Raw genomic sequence first — 12,409 nt, 5'->3', positions numbered from 1 at the left:
TTTCTTGTATAAACAGTCTCCATTCGGGAATTACCAGTTTGAAAATCATTGATTTGTTGACTAGCGTATTTCAAAGTTATAAGCATGTAATTGATTTTGGTAGAGCGTTGGTCTTTCTGCCGTTGTTGAATGACGTAAAATCCTCTCTAAACTGTCATTAAATGTAATAAATCACGCGGAAAGGCCATTAACATTGGCTTGTTTGAGATATATTGGTCCCCGTTTTGAAATAATCCTGAATAATCGTTTATTATTCAATTTAGTCATGAACGGCTCCTTCATGATCTGTTGAAAGAAGTAATCAGTAATCGTTTTCTTCAACATTTTCTCAAACTGGAGCTCCGTTTTTTAAGATCGTACAATGGTTGGTTATAAAAGCCGATGTTCTGTCCCCTACTCTAAATACACTTTATTGTTTTGGAAGATGAAAGATGCTTAATTTGAAAGTTCCAATTATTCTTTGTATATGTGGCGGAGAGAAACATTAATTGTATACGTCCTTATTTCTAGACTTTGTTGAAAAGAAACTTTAAAAATTGGGCAGGTTAGAAATGACGAAGATGTGTGAGAAGTCTTCCATGAATTTCAGGGATCAGTGTTACGCTGTTATAACTGAGAATGACAGCATTAACATTGATTTTGAAAAATAGCTTTCAAGAAAACTTATCGCTTCACCTTGGCTGCCTAACAAACCGACACGCGTAATTCGTGAATGTTATTAACACTTACAGGAAGGGTCGTGTCAGGAGCAACAATTTCGCTTTAAAAATTGCTAGTAAGGACATTCTCGACTAACCTCGACTTTCGGGTTGTTGTCAGAAGAGTGATTTTCTCTTCTCGCTTATTTTCATGGCATCATCTTTACATCAAGGAAGTCTTTATGCAGTCAGTGCATTAACAAGTGCGATTTCAGTTCACATCACATCACCAACCGTGAACTTTACTACACTTAAAACGTCACCCTTGCATTTGCATTCATGATAATATGTTTAAATTTGTATATTCTATGTTATGACCTTTAGTTTCTTTTTCCTTTCTCATTATTAATATGTATTAAAAATGCTCGCTTTGTTTTACGTACTGGTTAAAATGGTCTCTTTGAATTATTTTCATTGACATCCCTTAATTGCTTTAAGCGAATCTTGGCTAAAAAAAAATTGTTCCAAATCACAAGTTAGGGTTTGTGTTAAACGGTTTCAGCGATTTGAAGTCGATAATTCTGTAACTGTAAACTATTGGGCGCTTCACTCCGCTAGTTTAAGATTTCAAATTTTCCACGCGCCGATATGTTTATTTTTGCAAAACTTGATGGGAAATTATGAGGTCATTGTGTGGTTGGACGTTTTTCTAATACAGCATTGAGTGATTCTAGAGATAAAACATTTGCTTGTAATCGTTTATAATTAATGTTCCGGTTGAACATGTATAGTTCAAACGAGAAATCGTCTTCTGTAGGCTCCACATTGAGATCTCTGACCACGCAGTGACGTCATAAATTACCAGAATGTAAACATAGCAACGCCCAGGTAATTCGAACTGAAAACCAAACACTTCTCATTCGAACAACTTGCAGACAGTATCACTTAGAACCAGAAGATATACTTTGGATCTGAAGTTGCTCTTCAGCCAAGATTCCCTATTAATACTCAAGTCCTGGTTATGTGATCAGCAAGAAAAGCACATTACGGCACTTCATCCTGCGATCTGTTCCTCATTCAATTTTAATCATTCTTTAAAGTGATAACACTTATTTCCCTGGCACACATAGACACCCAATAAGTGCAAGACTGAGTGCAAAGGACAACGACTACAATGCTCTTTTTTGCACGCATTGCGTATCTACGGCCGCCATTTTGAACATTGTGGCAAATCCCCCCTACCCTGTTCCCCTTATTTGTCATGATTTTCATAATGTTCCTCTTCCGATCGAGTGGCCATCAACTGAAAATCTCATAGAATAACAGTCTTTGTACAACGTCTAGTGACGAATTGAACAAAGTACAAACTAAAGGAACACAAGAAAATAAAGAAGGCCTGAACGAGTCAATAGACGGATGTAAGGCGACACAATAATTCGTAGCTCGTGTCAAGTTTGATAGAGACAGCTTTTCCTAGGGTGCTTACCATTTAGCAAAAAAATCTGGAAATTTCGGTTGTAAGTCAAATGGAACAGCAATTTTCTAGAAAATCCGTTCGGAAATTGTAGACTACCTCCAGAGGTAGTCCTCTCTTCCCGTTCGGAACGGAACGGCGGAAATTTCCTTAACTTTTACTAAATTTTCCAGTTTCCAGTTTCCAGTCTCTCATCAGCCGAAAACAATTACGAGAAATCGAATTGCAAATGGTAAGCGCCATCTCGTTCGGTTGGTTTGCTGATTTTGGAAAAACCCTTACCATTATTCAACGGTCATCCCAACAGGTTTACTCTGACAAATGGTAAGCCCCCCCCCCCCCCCCCCCCCACTTTCCGAGAACGTTTTTCGCTGTAGTTATATTTGTCAAGGGCTTTTCAAACAATCAAATAAAAATACTTGCAGATATTGTTTACGATCTCTGCTCGGTCTCAAACTTCAAGGCGGAAAAGAAATCAGTTATTTGAGAGTTAAAGAAAACTTTCTAAAACAAATTGATCGAGTTTGCTTTTGTTTGCCATTATAGAGTTTTCTTCTTATCATTATTGTTTGAGTTTTAGTGGGCATAGCATGATACTTTTAAAAGTGCTTATTTGTAATTTATTCGATTTTATTCGTAACAATTATTTTTTCACCGCTGATGTATAATGTTTTAAATTTAAAACCAAGAGGATACAATCGTACAATCAACCGGAAGAAACATAAAAGTCAAAAGTGCCTTGACCACACTCGGGTGTTTAGACCACGAAAATCTTATCTGAACTTCTGACTTTGAAGTGCACGAAGATCTTTAATGGCAGTCTAAGGCGCCGCTTATGTGTTTAGCTCATCTAGGTTTCATGTCTAAATGTACCCTGTTTACGTGCTATGACGTAACCAGTGACGTAACTTGCTGTCAATTCAGTCCGTAGACAAGGGACCTGTTTTAGTGAAATCAATCAAAATACCATGCAATCGGTATTTACGTGGGACGAATTGCAAAAAAGGTTTACTGTCAATTGTCAAATGATGACAGTGTTTGTCAGATCTGTGATCTTGTTATTTGGTTGCGGTAACTTTCAGACAGTCTTTACTTCCGCAGTTTTGAGTGCTGGCAAGTGCAGGTCAAAATGCCAAACTCCAGACGATTGTCATCGTTGTGATTTGTTGTAATGTCATTCACCAGGCAACAGATCATTGTAAAATCTCTTTTTACTCAATGGCAACTTCAGCAAGTTTTTTCCTTGTGGCTAAATCATGTCAAAAGTTCACAATTGAAACATTTCATCTTTCAGTCAAGAGAAGACACGAAACCGCCTACTTAGAATATTAAACTTGATCTTTCAGAATATGAATTTCAATCAAGCTAAGCCTTGACCTACAAGCCGCAGTTGTTTACAGAGGCGACTAAGTTTCATATAACTTCAAAGTTTTCTTGCCCGCTGCTGTGAGTAATATTCAGTAGTAATTCATCAGCGGTGTAATTTATTTAGAAGCCGTTTAATACAGCTCTTTCTCTCATGGCGTCATAAATACTTTCCTATCGTTGAGAACCTATTTTGAAAAGTGAAGCTAGGTCTTTTGTCCAAGAGGCGAAAGGCCACGAACGAATCTCGGCTTTAATTTGCAATTATCCTGAGATCAGTTGAGATACTCAAACTACAAAGGAAAGCTTTCTCTACTCCTTCTAAATCTCATTTATAAAATTGGAAATGAGTTCAAATGGTGTGGCTTGCTCGAATCCGTGAACAGCTCTTACACTGGATGCTTTATGTCTTCTCTTGGCTTGAATTATCTGAGACAGGGTCACCAAATGAATTTTATTGTGGCAGTATACTGAATAATAACGAATTATCACAACTTACCGCTTCGAGTACAGTCGTCTTCAGAGCACTGCAGGCCAGCACTTCACTAGTACACCCGTCAGCACAGGTCCGCCAAAATCCAAGCAGATTCTAGTATTAACAAAAACCTTTCAATGTCGAGCTATAAGTTCGTACGTGCACTGTCAGTGAGAGAACAAGTTTAGATGTACACAGAAAAACACCATGTAATTATATAAAAACACGTCTATCACGTCCGTTCCTTGCTATTACATCCGCTGCTGACATTTCAATGTTTGATGAAATTAATTACGGTTGGAGTTTTAAGGAGGGTCGCATGTTTCGGTCTTCTTTGACTTCGTTTCTTCAACTTTCTTGACGTGGAAGCGTCGCATACACTAATTAAGGAGGCGGGAGAGAAAAACAATTGAAAAAGAGGAAAAAGAGTCAAAGTTCAAACGCTAACTTTTGGTTACAAAACAGATTCAGTTTCTGCCCGTTGAAAACAATAATGACATCTCATTGTACTGATATATTGTTGTTTTCAGTCGTATATGTTGTTTGATTATTTCTGTGGAAGTTCTATTGTCTAATTCCAAAACATATTTTTTAATCATCTTTCTTAATAACGTCTCTTTCTCTGTTATTCGACGAAAAGCCACTGTTGCTATGGTGACCTGTCTGATGCTTTTCAGTGTCAGCGTACCGCTGGAGTCGATAGCTAATTATCAGCCAATGAAAACGCAGAGAACATACTCGTATATTTTGAAAGCACATTGCTTTTTTTTCGGCAGGAGGGTGGAGGGTGGTCGATAAACTAGTAAATCAACGTCAGTTGCTAAAAGCTCCACTCTTGCAGTTAATCGCCTTGCTCGGCGCACACCTCACTTGGTTGGCATATTTCTAACGTTACGTAACGTTATTCGTTACGTTACGTCACGTTTACAGGTAGACTCAAAACACGTGGATTACTGAGCAGGGAGTCGTTATAGAAATGTAACCATAGAAACCTCGTCTGTGAAAAGTTATTTTTACTGCATGAGGAGAAATATCTGACAGGAACTTACGTACGTTTGGGTTTTAATCCAGTTTCCGAATTCTCAAAACAATATAGTTTTCTCGTCTGATGTTCTGCAGAATCATTCAATTATTCCAGTATTTTTCCAACGCATGACGAATCTTTTTTAATTTTGCTGTTAAAATAGGCTTAAAAATGCAGCTATTAATTTTTCAAGGCGCAGATTAAGGTTCAGAACAGTTTTATCCTTACAGGGACATATATTCTGACAGTTGAACGTTTAATACGAGACTGAAACCTATATTGCATCAACGAGGCCGATTCGTCTCGTTATGAAATTAATTCGCCTATATGCATTGGGTACATAACACATATTTCAGCCGGTTCCAAGAGACACTACGAAGTAACTTTACTGATATAAAGTGTTCTGTTATTTGTTGAAAAGGAGCTAAGGATTTTACTTTAATTTACTTTAAGAAGAATAACGAATACTGAACTCTGAATAACATCATAAAGGAAAGCGAAATTATATCGCGAACAGAATATTTCGTGTAACTTTCTAATCCACCATAATGAGTACTTGTTACAGAAATATTGCTAACTTGATGTATATTAATTGAACAGATTGAAAACTCGGGAATAATGTACCTCGAAGAGTGAATACAGTCATGGAAAAGTGCTTTGCTTTGCGACAAGCTCTTGAAATATGGCCCTCGCATTAATTTTAAATGTAACGTTGTAATCATTATCAAAATCTCTACTTACTTTTCAGAGGTTTCCTCAAGAGAGCTCTTGAATTGAAGATCAGCTGAGCAATTCGATTCTGAATCGTTTAAAATCACTGAAAAGTGGCCAACACTGTCTAGCTGCCGCGATGTTCACCCAGGGACTCCTGAAGCGAAGTCATCAAACTGACTCCGAATGAACGCAAGCGCTAAACATCTGTCACAAAGAAATTTAGTTTCAGTTGTAATGTACGTCAAGTTTCGTGCGACTAGTGGTCTTTGTTTATTCAAGCAAAGGAAACCCTGACATTTCATTCAAAAGAAATAAACATCTTATTTTCCTTTTTAAGTGCCAGGCATGATATGATTGTTTTGAATAGTATTTGATTAGTGCTTCAGTAGTCTAGCAAAGCAAAAATGTCGTTTTAACGGAAAGTGCCGAACTTAACCTTTGACTTATCACTCTATTACAAATAGAGTGTAATTCCCTGTCGTCACGAATATAGTACTCATAAAAACTTCTCACGGTAACGTGTATAACTGATACATTGCAGGGCTGTAACCAGAAAAAAAATTATGACTGAGGCAATGTCTATCAGTGAAACAATTATGACTGAGGCAATGTCTATGAAAAAATATGATTGAGCCAATGTCCAAGAAAAAATTATGACTGAAGCGATGTCTAAGAGAAAATTATGACTGAGGCAATGTCCATGGTTAAATTCTCTTCCTAGGTATTTAGGATGGTTATGATGATTATAAACAACAAAAACGAAAAAAAATTACCTAGGCAAGTGCCTCGGTTTGTCTGTTGCTAGCTACGGCCTTGTATTGTCTGGTTGTCGTAGTGGAATGAAGATGGCGCAACTGTACGAACCGCGGTAATCGTTGTTAAAAGTAACCCGTTGTAGTTGTTGTAATTATATAAGTTCCTTTATATCGGTTGCGCTTTTCCTGTTGTTCTGGCTTTAAGATGGCAGTTCCTGACCGGCTCATGTGTGGTGTATATAGTGCATTGAACTAAGTTTAGAATAAAGTCGTCCCTATGGTTTGCATATACTTCCTGTATTATGCAAAATCTGTAGCGAGTTCTTGTTGTCCCGGTGACCCGGTACTTCTTGTAATTCCAGAAGTCCATACAGTTTATCGACATTCTTTTTGCTACATTTCGCCTTATTCGTCCAAGGATTAACTCGAATACTGTATTTAACTGGGTGCAAAATGACCGAATCGTTTTAAACTTATTGTTTTAAACTTTGCCTCTCTTTTGAAATTCTAGTCAGTGGCTGCCCACTCAACATCCTTTATATAACACGATACTAAGGCAACTACCCCATGCAAGCATGTAAAGGAGACCTATAAAAACATATACAATCGCTTCTTACGTCATGGTGAAGGAAGACTCCTTAAGTTGACCGCAGCAAGCACAAAATTATTTATCATGAAGTCAGTTATTCATCGTACGTGCTTTAGTTAGTTGTCTTGATGTAAATATTGTCAAGTGCCGATGACATCATGAATTGTGAAAGTCCATGACCTCGAGTTTTCTCCCATTCAAATCAGTGGGCATGTCCGAATGCCAAAATATACTGCCGATAAAAAACGCAAAAAAAATAAGGCGCCAATAACCTCTTGATCAAATGGAGAGGAGAAATCGATGTGAGTTGATTGTAAAACCAAACATTACTAACTTTTCCTCAAATTGTGACAGATCATGACCTGTGTTTTCTTTCATTCAACCGAGTACCAAAATATACTGCCGATAAAATCGCAAGAGATAAGGCTCCAATAACCACTTGATCAAACGGAGAGGAGAAATTGATGTGAGTTGATTGTAAAGCCAAACATGTAAGTATAGTCTGTTTACTGAGTTGAGAATTCGTTAAATTATGAAGGCAAACTGAAAGATTAATTATAATTTAAAATGTTGGTTTCCCTGACTGACCGACACTCCACAATAAAAGCTTAGTCCACCGGCTGATATAAAGATTTTTTTTTTCCTATTGTCTGATAGGATTTCCTTCTTACGTAGACATGGAATTGACGTATTTCCTTTCAGGTTTGTGGCCGTAGGCAGCTCCTCGAATTGATGGTGCGTGTAAACAAAACTATCCAATAAGATTCATTTGTGAGCCAGCACCGGACTGAAATCACACGGTATTTCAACTGATTCGCCTGATTTCAATGCACGGTTCTTATCATCAAATGTAACAAGGAATTATATACTCATTGTAACTGTTACGGCAATCTCCCACACGATAGATTGTGTAATTACATACAGATAATGACTGATAAAATCATCTCTTGGACGGTAAGAAACATAGCTAAACATGTTTTGACCGCTGTGAACCAATTTTTCAAGGAAAACAGAGTGACATACGTTTAATACAGTGTTCGGAATGTTCACATAAACCGTGTTTGCGCGCAAGATTCTCTACAAGCAACTGCGATAGGTGTTCACACAGAGGCTATCATGATATCTGTTTTCGACTAGCTTATTTCTTTTTACACAGTCTTCCAGTCAGACAGTCAACAACTGGGGTGTGACAACATAAATAATTAATTCATTATTTTGACTCTGACGTATTTTCTTCATAGCAACCGTCCTATGTTTATGTTGATTTATTTTTAATTAGTTACCAAGTGTAGGGGTTTCTAAATGTGTTTTGACTTGGTCTTTACCAAGTTTAAAATGAAAAATAAACATGTTCAGGGCTGAAACCGACATTAGTCGTTCCGCACAGGGAAAGTTATTTTCTTTTCTTGACTGAGAGGAGAACAAGTGGGTAGAGCTCTGCCAGCAGCGAAACATGACATTCTCCCCTTTTTTTTACGCAAGCCTGAATGATATTGCAAGCTAGTGGCCCGCTCACTAAGAAAAATATGCTGAAAAATACAACTCAGATCTTCACATAAAAGAGACCAGAAGGTTTAAAGGCGAATGTGATTCTCATTAGCAACAATACAAACTGAACTTTGAACTTTATTCTTTCAATCACTTTTTAATCAGCCGAGGTACTGATTAAGTTTACTGAAATTGTTTTATATAGTCCCCCTAGAGCTGCTTTTTGCCTCCATGGCAGTTCTTAGCTCTGACCAGTTTTCATTAACAAAGACTAGTATAACTTGTTAAATTTATCAGCGAGAGTCTTTTCCATTCCTCGACAAGGAATTTGAGTTGTCGTCTCTTTCACTAGCACATTGATCATAAATTTGTTCGTTATTTTTTTTCTAATTAAACTGTAATTGAAAAACTTTCCTTATCCATTATTCCAAGTCTAATAAGACAGGCAATGTTAAGGAAATCAAACAAGGAAGATTTTTTTTCAGTTGATCAAATTTCATTCATTAAAATCGGTAGTGAAAACTTGCATCCTGAACATGTGTGCCGCGAGATGATGAGAACTTCATTTGATTGGCGAAAAATTTCCTAGCAGTATAACCGAGATCCAGGCGCAGCTTGTGAACAGCTTTTTAAAAGCCAAGGAAATTGGAAAAGAGACTAACTGATGTGATAACATAATATCTTTTGTGCCGAAATTACTTCGTACAGAGAGATAGAAATTTTAGCCTTCGAGGTACCTCGAAAATACAGTGTGCCAAAACCTTGCCATTAAGTGAATTTTAATTTTGACTCTTAAAATTGTTGCTTTCCTTGTGACAAACACACTGCTAGCACGGTATTATCACGTACAAAAAAAATAATTGAAACCAAATCTAGGAAAATTTGAATTGTCTTGATTAAAACAACAGTTTTCGATCGAACTATGCCTCGTTTCATGAGCAAGCAAACGATAGCAATTAAGTCTATTTTTGCATTCATTATGTAAAGTAATTAAAAGCAAATTAAATTTACGTAATATTTTGTGTTCAATGTTTTGTATATTTTTTGCTTCACAAAAGGCAAACTCCTTATTCCGTAGTTCATGTCCTCGTCATTATAGAAAACTATAAACAGATTGATATGTGCGACAGATGGCTTGCCAAGGGCCCGCATGAAACCGATTAGCAATATGTGTTCGCATGTTCATCACGGATAGAGGTAGATCTCTGTGATAAAGTCACCCTAACGACTTCTGTCATTGATCCATCGCTTGACTACCTTATAACAAAATTACAACAAATTCACACCTCTTTAATTTGTTTTTTTGCTTTGCTTACAAGGATACGGACAATGGTCGAAAAAAAAAAAAACATTGACTGAATCCTTTTTTTTTGTTTTAGTAACGCGTCCGGCACCGAGGTATTTTTTGACCGATCTGAGGAAAAGCGGAAAAAAATCATACCCGCTATTTTTTTTTTGTTTGAGCCCAGTTTTTATCATCAATTGAGGGAAACTATTTCACCATGTTAAATTACTGCGCATATTATTCATATTAGAAGTGAATTCGGCTGCCTGAAAAACGCTAGTTCGCCATTTCAACTATTTTGCAGCTAGCTAGTTTCAGGAAATGTTTAACGAGCTAAGTTAGGACTGCCATCGCTGATAAATTATATATAAATTCCAAAGAGGTATATTAACTTTAAGAGTAAAATAATTCTATGGAGAAAATTGCAATTAAATGGAGATTCCATCGGCCTTCTTCAATTTACCGATACGCGCTGTTTTTGCACAAGGAAACTCGTTATCGCAAAAATGGTTTTTTTTATGATCTTGTCATCGATTCTTTTTCCATTGTGATTAGTGTCTAAACTAAATCAATGTTCCGAAAAAGTCGAAAGTACCTTACCTCTACTCTGAACAGTCAAATTCCTTCCTTGAACGACAAAACTCATTAGGCATTAGGTGCACTAAATAGCTTTTTGAATAAATTAAAAGCTCTTTAAGTGATCAATAACATGTTCCCAGCTTGCATAATTATTTTGATGTCCCGCGGCAAGTCCATTAAATTCACTCCTACACTGTCAAGTGCACTCAAACTCACTTTTACAATTTCTACCCGTTTTTTGCTGACCTACAAGAGTCAAATCAAACAGAATTTAAGTCTCGTTAACTGGGGATTTGGAAAATTATTTGAGTAAAACTGATTGACATTGAAATGAGATAGACCATAATAGAAGCCACAATATAACTCGTAGATGCTAATTTTTTTTAGTGAATTAACCATTTATAGATCAATTTTAAATTCATGAGATTATGAGGCCTGTGTACTGCTATCATGTCATGAAAACATTACGGTCATTTACGGAAGATTGATAAAAGCTAATAAGAAAAAAATACACTGAAATGAGATAAGCCTCAGTGCAGAGTCACAGAAGAACAGAAGCCTCAATTTAACTGATGCACGCTAATTCTTTTTTCAGTCAGAATTAACCATTAATAATAGATCAATTTTAAATTCATGAGATTATGAAGGCTGTTTCTTGCTACACGTCATGAAAGTATTATGTTCACTTCTGGAAGATTGATGAAAGCTATAGTCAAAAAGAAAAACATACAATGTGTCCCGAATGATGTCGTATCATCTTGCATTTGTGGCCTTCGCCTTTCTCAACGCTAAATTAGATGTCTAACCGCACAATGTAGTATACATGTCAGTTTTGCAAATACACTCTGAATTGACATAGAAAATTCATTGTTACGAGATTATCAAGTAGATACCTATTAAGAAATACGTGACTATGAGCGTTTTACTGAACAATAAATTCAATATTAAGAATTGATATCAAGATATTAAGATATTGCATTGCATTTTGTGGGGGAAACCGCGAAAACGGTTGCAGTCGAGAGGATGAAAAAAATGCGAGCTGTGGAACACGCTTCTTACGGTTCTCCTCGTCCGCCCCTAGCTTTCTTCCATTTTCTCGATCGTTGTCTTTCGCCTTTCGTAATCTAAGAGCCTCGGGAACAACCGTGACTGATATCAAGAAAAGTAAACAAGATCCGGGTTTATTTGTATCGAACTTGATAATTATAACATTAATGTCTTCAGGTTAGATTGCGTGAGAATTTCCTCCACAGTCCGTCACTGTTAGCATTCAAGTGAAAGAAACAAGTTATAGCCGGCACTTAGGTAGCCTTTAGAACATGAACTGTCCTGCTAAACCGCCCGTCCTAGACCTAGAATTGCAAGCTAGCACTTGTGCTTTCGACAGCTGTTGTGAGAAATGCTATGAAGAGCTATGAAGGGCAAGAGTTTGCGGAAATGGGTTTCTGTTGCCTACGTAACGACGAAACTTTCAGTAAATATATATTGTTAGTCCCTTTTATCTTCATTAGTCCCGTAGAATGATCATATGCACGATTCAAATATAGCCTAGTGAACTGTAAAAGTTAAATTTAGAAGGAGAACTTTTACAAAGATGAGTGTTTCTCGATCGTGAAAGTTGTGCGCTTTTGAAAGCTTGTCGGACACGGAATCGTCAGTGGATTGAAGATAATTCCAAATGCAGCCTGCCCAGTTCTCAGAATAACTCCTGACGTCAACTAATATATGCCAGGTGTGTGGACCCTACAGCTTAGCTTGGGCTCCTGCAAGATTTAATCTCGACTTTGTTTATGGAAGAAGGGGAGGGAGTAGGCTCAATTTCCAGCCGTGGGTGTTTCAGTGCGCCTGCGATCCTCTCCTGGAGACTCAACCTAGGGAGAGGGGAGTTCTTCAGAATGTTTCTTATTACTCATAACCTACAATCATTTTTTCAAGGTAGCATTTTAGACGTTAAGGCTAGCAATTTCTGAACCAAACTGGCGCAAAACTTTCAAGAAAGACTGGCAAGCCGATAAACCAAGCG

General features: G+C 37.2%; 1 protein-coding gene across 4 annotated transcripts in view; it reads right to left on the bottom strand.

Annotated features, from left to right (window-relative positions):
• The window catches only part of LOC110062511 (uncharacterized), a 29,299-nt gene extending 22,041 nt beyond the window's left edge, over positions 1 to 7,258 (bottom strand). The window contains exons 1-3 of one of the 4 annotated variants that reach the window (XM_089285445.1): positions 7,063 to 7,258; positions 5,718 to 5,894; positions 3,977 to 4,066 (exon numbers count right to left, since the gene is read on the bottom strand). The gene's annotated coding sequence lies outside the window, so the exon portion shown is untranslated. Of the gene's footprint in view, positions 1 to 3,976; positions 4,067 to 4,188; positions 4,278 to 5,717; positions 5,895 to 6,463; positions 6,920 to 7,062 lie in introns of those variants that run through there. The other 3 variants (XM_089285451.1, XM_089285446.1, XM_089285447.1) reach the window with 3 other exon arrangements.
• Between the last annotated feature and the right edge of the window lie 5,151 nt (positions 7,259 to 12,409).

This window comes from Orbicella faveolata, unplaced genomic scaffold, assembly GCF_042242905.1.
Source record: "Orbicella faveolata isolate gen_17 unplaced genomic scaffold, um_ofav_v1 contig_13, whole genome shotgun sequence".
NCBI classification, from domain to species: Eukaryota; Metazoa; Cnidaria; class Anthozoa; order Scleractinia; family Merulinidae; genus Orbicella; species Orbicella faveolata.
This window is presented reverse-complemented; position numbering and strand designations above follow the sequence as displayed.